The sequence below is a fragment of the Cupressus sempervirens genome, chromosome 4, assembly GCF_028749045.1.
Source record: "Cupressus sempervirens isolate cs-2001-9-10 chromosome 4, ASM2874904v1, whole genome shotgun sequence".
Taxonomy (NCBI): Eukaryota; Viridiplantae; Streptophyta; class Pinopsida; order Cupressales; family Cupressaceae; genus Cupressus; species Cupressus sempervirens.
In genome coordinates this window covers 235,615,501-235,622,909 of record NC_143121.1, presented here as the reverse complement: position 1 = coordinate 235,622,909, position 7,409 = coordinate 235,615,501, and positions in this window count along the sequence as shown.

The following is a 7,409-nucleotide window of genomic DNA, read 5'->3' as shown; positions in this document are numbered from 1 at the left end:
ATCCTGTCAAACATAAAGAAACCCTCCCTCCCCTCCCCTCCTCATTTAAAACATAACACCTCCTCCAATAAGGTTGAAGTGCTAGGTCAAGTCTAGATGGGGGTACGTTGAGGTAAGGCCAACTTTGTGTAATGTATAATGGGTCACATATGGTTGTGCCTAGGGTGAGGAGGAAGTAATGTAAAGTTAAGTGGTTGGATTCTTAGGATAGGTAGACTAGTAGGTATTTTATATCTTTATTCTTTTATTTATTTACTTTATTCTATTTTTTTTTTTTGCAATTAATTTATTTAAATAAAGAAAATAGGATAATAAAAGAATCTGAATGAGATATGCTTTATCTTAAAAGGGAATTTATATTTCCACATACAAAGTGCAAAACTAATTTGTCCTCAGGATGACCAAATTTTTTTGTCAAGTCTTATATTTTTTTCTAAGTGTTAATTTTGAATGCAAATTATTTTTTTGACAAGGGAGGTATATATATATATTGGATTTGTAACATAGGGTTAGATGTAATGCCTTATAATTCAAATAGAAATATTTAACTTCCTCATACTCATGAATAATTATGAAATTGAAGTACCGATCAAATATGAATCTTCTTTAACATGTTTTGGTTTTGAAATTTCATAACTTTTTATATTTCACCAGTCTGTCCAATGAACATTAATCAAATGAATGCAATGTCAAATTATATAAATTCTATAGTAAGATAAAATATCATTGCATCAAAGTTCAAGTAAACATATGCAAAACTGAAATACAAGAATCTCATATGCAAGGATACTACTAATTTTTTTTTTTCAACATACGTGGTCCAATCATTTTTCATTTATTTAACTGGACCACTTGATTCAAAGGCTCCATCGGGAAAGAACCAAAAAGAAAACTCAACATCATAGTCATTTCCTCAAAAATTTAAAATAACATTTTTACATAGGATTATTATCCTGAAGAGAAAATCTCCTAACATAATTGAGTTTCAATAACAATTTTGAATTTTCTTCTTAGCTCCATAACAAGGAAATGATTACAAATTCTACAACACATAAAAATGATCATGGAGAGAATGAAACTAACCGGGAGACAACCAAACTTAACATGAAGACAATTTCAAATATTCACTCCCATCTAGGTTTGCACAATAGGTTCATCATTGAACCAAACTAGGGAGAAGGTGGATTTTTCCAATAGGAGATGTCAGGCACAACACCATAACAAGTGTCTTTTGCATCTTTAAACTCAAGAACTTCCATTCTTCCATTTCTTAAATTTTAAAACTCAAAACATGGTTTGTGTTAATGAGTAGGGGCCCATAACACTCTACTCTCTCTCTCTCCCTCTCCTCATCCTAAGAAGAGACTTTGTACTGTCAGAGTCCAACTAAAGATCTCCTCCTATACATGGTCACTATTGCCCTATCCAAGGGTGAGTAATGTCAATACAACCCATAAAATCCCTTTGAAAATCAAAGAAAAATACAAAGGGAAAATATTTAGGAAAAATCCATTTCAATCCCTCCCAAACATATTCAACAAAGATGTGAACATACATATGTAAACAAAATGACTTAAGCATGAAACATGACATGAACCAAAAGAGCATTAAGGGTTCCTACTTTTACAATAAGGTTATGGAAATTAATTTGATATGAGCTTCCCTACCTTCTCCTTCTCCTTCAATCCTAAATTTCTCTCTAAAACTAGAGGTTGGGTGAACACACCTTCTCTCTCAAATTTACCTCAAAATAAGATTCTAACTCAAACACCTTGAGAAAGTAATAACTCTCCCACTTGCCTAAGGTTCTAAAGACTTCTAACTCAACTTGTCATAAGGCTAACCTCAAGGTGGAGTTTAACTTATCCAACTCATGGCGAAAACATTCAATTTTCGCAATAAAGAAAAAATGAGATATTTGGGGAACCATAAAAGTCAACAAAAGGGCCTAGGGGGTGGAAAATGCCCCCAACCCATACCCATACCCCTTAGGTACTTAGTTTTCATGATTTTTGGCTTCTAGGATTATTAATGGACCTAACAAAAAGCTTGAAAATTTTTGGACTTTCTAACAACCCTCAATAATGTAGATTAATCACTAATTCTAATTAGGGCAATTAATCTCGATTACTAACTTATTAGCCAAAAGGTAACTAACCTAGTTTAACTTAGATCTTTCAGTTACTTGGTTAGCCCTAACTATCATGCTACAATGCATATACAATTCATGAGTGTCAAGAAACACTATAAAATTACTATCACAAAATTACTGTATCCATAATTTTGACTAAACGTTTATGTATCCATAATCTTAGGACTACGTCACCACAAGTGTTGTTGAGAGCACAAGACTTAGCTAGATGGAGGTACCTACATCATCATTTGAGGTCAATATTGTGATTTATGTACATAATGTATAGTTCATTATGCTCTAAAATAAAATTAAAAAAATGTATGTATTGTAAATTACAGGACCTCACCACTACTACATTTGGTAGTTTTGACAGTGTGCCTCCTCCCATTACTGAGGGACACCCATCTTATGTGGTATAATTTATTTTATTATGTAGTGAATATTTAATTTATTTACAAGCTAGATTTTGAGACCCAGTTCAATTAAGCAAGTACATGATGAGACGTGCCTCCTATTACATAGGGTGATACATCTACCTCACAGGGTGGCCGACATGACGAGACAACTCATATTACACATGATGATCCATCTGAGTCCTCTTCACATGGAGCAAAGAGGACATTTGCTCAAATAGATTAGGTCTTGTTGGCACCTATCGATTGTGTTTTTATGATGTATATATATATATTATTTATGATGTATGTACACTTTGTGTTAGGATAGTTAAAACTGTATGTTAGACCATATATTTTTTCACTTCATAGATCATGTTATGATGTATGTTAGACCATGTACTATTTTTTTATGATTTCTTATCATGCTTGCGTATGTAGTACATATATTACTATGTTTCACCATGTTTTAAGTATATTCAAACCATTTTCTTTATTCTGACATATTTTATTCATGAACATATGACACATTTTGTAAGTATATGTGCAAGATGAACAATAATTTTAACTATCTATAGAGCATTATTGGATAAATATCACATCAAATTTATGCATTGAGATAATTCATACAAATAAAATTGACCTACTCGATTAAAAAATGTATTGATAACGTACCTAAGAATGTATAATAAGTGATCTTAATGTGTTGTTTGGTAATGTAAGACTCATTATCACCTAATAAGACTTATTATGTGGCAGTAAACATATGAATACCTATCATAATGTATAACAGACATAATGACTTATTAGGACTCCCATGTCCCCTTAAGACACACATGTATGGATAACGTACCTAACAATGTACATCATAAGTGATCTTAATGTGTTGTTTGGTAATGAAAGATATAATCAATACAATGAATACAATGAGTAATAATCTTTAAATTATCATGTGCAAGTGACTTGTCTTTAATATTACAATCAATAGTAATTTGAAACTTCAAACAAACATTAATTTAAACATGCTTGACTGTAAAAGTAATAGAACAAAATAGGAGGTCATTACTTAAATTGATAGTTAATTTATAATAATTTATCAAGTGCACATACCTTTAACTTTCAAATAGAAGTAAACTTTCATTTTTAAATTAGTTTGTACAACATATTTCACAATATATGTAAGACAATGTCAATGATATATTTATAGTTCACTGAACTCATTTGAAACATAAAATTGGTTGAACGCATCTCTTCAAATGAGGTCCTATAAAATAAAAATGTAAAACAAAAACACACATGTTAATAAACACATAAATTAATATTCAAGGTATCTGAACTATGTAAATATATATGTGTAATTTGTATGTACTTACTATGTGAAATTGCACAAGATGTTGATGTTCGATCCACTTTAACATTTAAATTTGCATAAATTGTAATTGAGACCTAAATAAGAGGTATATAAGTTCTCTAAATTGGTATTGACAACACAAACATACACGTAATTAAATTATATAAATACATATATATATAAATAATACAATAATGAAAAAACTTACATGTGTTTGATTTAAATGTAGTCATCGCACTGTACCATCTGCATCCTCTCTCTTTTGCAATGCATCTATGATTGTCTCGTGCTCATCCATTGAAATTTTTCATAATACCTTATTGGCGGGTCTCCCTTTGTATCTTTCTAATTTGATATTTGTTGCCATAACCAAATGAGAATAGTGTAAAATCTTCTTTTCGGTTTGGTAGTCTTCAAATGCTGGCAAACCATTTCTTCTTGTTAGGTATCTACATAGCCAAGTGCCAGCTACAACAATAGACCCGATTGGATACTCAAAACCATCATCGTCTACTTGATGACATGTCATTTTTTTCTTAGGTTCCACACATCTAGCTAGCCAATACTTCGTTTGTTCATCATTATCACTAGGTGCAACAACAACATAAACATGTCCTACAAGATAAGATAAAGTATAGAAACACTTTAATCACTCGTGTACATATGCAAATTATATAAATTTAAGCATGAGATTGCAAAAAAATCTAATTAAATTGTGCATACGAGGTTCTATGAGGTTTGAAATACGATCATAGTCTTTTGATGCAAAAGTAACATTCTGGCCTTCATTTACTATATCATCTTCAAAATGCGTGTCAATAGGTGCTAATGATCTTTATTGCCAATCTTCAACCCATTTTGTATTTTCACATTCTTCCCATTCACCTACAAGACAAAATTAACAAAAACAAGCAAGCTCCCTAATCCATATAGTCCAAGTGTTAGAATTTGAACTCCTAAATGAATTCCATTTAGCTAAACCACTAATTGTATCACAATCATCTTGAAGGGATATTATTTTCTTCAACTAGGTAGAAGAAACATTTGATTGTAGAGTTTTGACTTGATCCCATGTATAAATATTTGTAACACCATTCAACAATCTCATGTGCATTTTTGAATTTAGCTCTTTCCTCAAATTTTAATTGCTCTTTACTAAGGGCTCTCTTCACACATGCACTAGCACCATCATGTTCTCCTTTACCATGTCCAGCCTCAAAAAAAACTCCACACATGTTGGATGCTAGTTTGCTTATGTGTCGTACTCAACCAATAGAACATTCTAGCATTCTTAAATTGTCCTGTACAATTATCTAACCATATCCAATGTTGTGTCATTTGAATTTGTCTCTTTTAAATTATCATAAAAGACCTTGAAACAATAGTGGACAAACTCAGATGAATGGAGTTTATTACCACTTAAATAAAAATGGTACTCTCTCAATATTTTTTGATCCTCCTCTGTACTATCAGGTGCATGACTATAAACTATATGAACATAAATTGTTACTTGTACTAAATTGTAATATTGTGGTTGTACCTCTTCTTGTGGTGCAAGCTTGTAGTTCTCTGCAAAGTCAACAACTGAAACTATAGTACCAATTGGAAATGTATTCTTACATATGTGAAATTATCCATCAAGCCATATAGAATATTGAGAGTTTTTAACATATTTTGGTATGATCAAACTCTTAAACTCATCCATAAATGCATGAAAACTAACTTTATCTGTAACTAGATCACACCTTCTTTCAAACTTCCCATCCTTCAATAGATATTCAATAGTTTTGAATCTTTTAACCTCAACTAATTATTGTCCAAAAGTAGTCAAAGCATTTTCATGGAAACATTCATCTAACAAAGAAAGATTGCCACAGATATCACATGTACTAGAAAGACATGCATTGAAAAGAAAGTATTGATCATTATGTGGCTTACAAAACAAACCTGATATGAAATCTTTTATAGTTTGAGGTGGTATTTTTATACCACATTCTTGCAACATTTCTTTACTATGCATGGTACCATGTATAGATTGAAATACATCACAATGGTAATGAAATTAAATATGAGTTTTACAACAACATGTGATTCTTTCTTTGTTAATCCTTACATACCATGGTTTACACTTTTCAAAAGATCTTTGACTAATGGTAATATTTAATACCTTACCATCTACAAATTCTTTAAACAATTCAGTTTGAGTCATGTCAAAAAGGTGTTTAGGGTGTGGATCACGTATTTTTGATCCAATTCTCAATTTAAGAACATCTCTTGAATTAGGTGATACTCTTGTATTATCATGCCAACAATTTTCAATCAAACTTTTGATTTCACTAGTAAGTTTCATATCACATCTCGGGAGTCTACCACTAGAAGTCCATAAAATATTTGCTAGATCACATTCAAAGTTAACCCTTCTCTTTATAGCTCTTTCTAAAGTCTTACGATTCACATTAAGATATCCACTTATGTTGGTAATCAATCTTTTGTCAGATGTTGATTTGTTAACTAAAGCTATTGTTATTGCTCGTCGTACTGCATTCTTATCTTTAGACCGACTTCTCTTTCCGATAACATCAAAGGCACTAGCAATAGTGGATACAACTTGTTTTAAGGACTCATTTTTATTCTTGGGTTTTACATACATTCCCAACCTTCTCATTCCTTTTCGCATTTTAGACATTTTAATTAGTTGCAACATTAGCTGACATTGAAACCCAAATTTCTTATTATAAAAAAAATGCCTATACAATCTATTAGCATGTGTCCTAATTTGTCTCCATGAAACCAATCCCTCAAGATTATCTAGCACATTATTAGGAATATGAAAATTATGTTCAGACACTTTACTATCATCCTGACATGTTTGTTTAGTCGTTGGTGTTTCTATGTCTAAATTCATGCAATTTTTATTTTCAGACACTTTACTATTTTCACTATTATTTGGGATTTGAATATCATTTTCAAATTTTCTTGGCATTTCTTTTTGGGTAGGCATTTCAATTGGAGTGTTTTGTGCATGATCATTTGACAATTGCTTCTCATGAGGAAAATCTAAATCGTTTAAATCGTAACCTGCTTCTAAAAAATCACCAATTTCATCACGAGAGAAAATTTGAGGGTTTGGAGACACACCTATATTGAACGCATAATTAGAATGTGCACCTGAATTTTTTTGTATTAGGTTCTCTTCTTTGACTTCTTCATCCATTATGGTATCTTCAATGTCTTTCTCCTTTGAAACATTGTTCAAGTCTCTAATTCTCTATCTTCTCTCTCGTTGATGTTGTGCTTCATTATCTTTATTTGTTGTAATCTCCTCATCTGTCAAAACTCTTGCTTTCTTCTTTCTTCGTTGTTTTGATCCCATGTTTTCACCAGTTATGAATTTGAATTAGTAGCCTACAAATTGTATAAGAGGACAAGAAAATAGAATAAGTGTGACAAAATTCAGTGTTGCAGGTTGAAATTGTTGTTCAATCATTTCAATCATTGAAATTGGGTCGGTGGGGTAGATTTTGGGACCCAA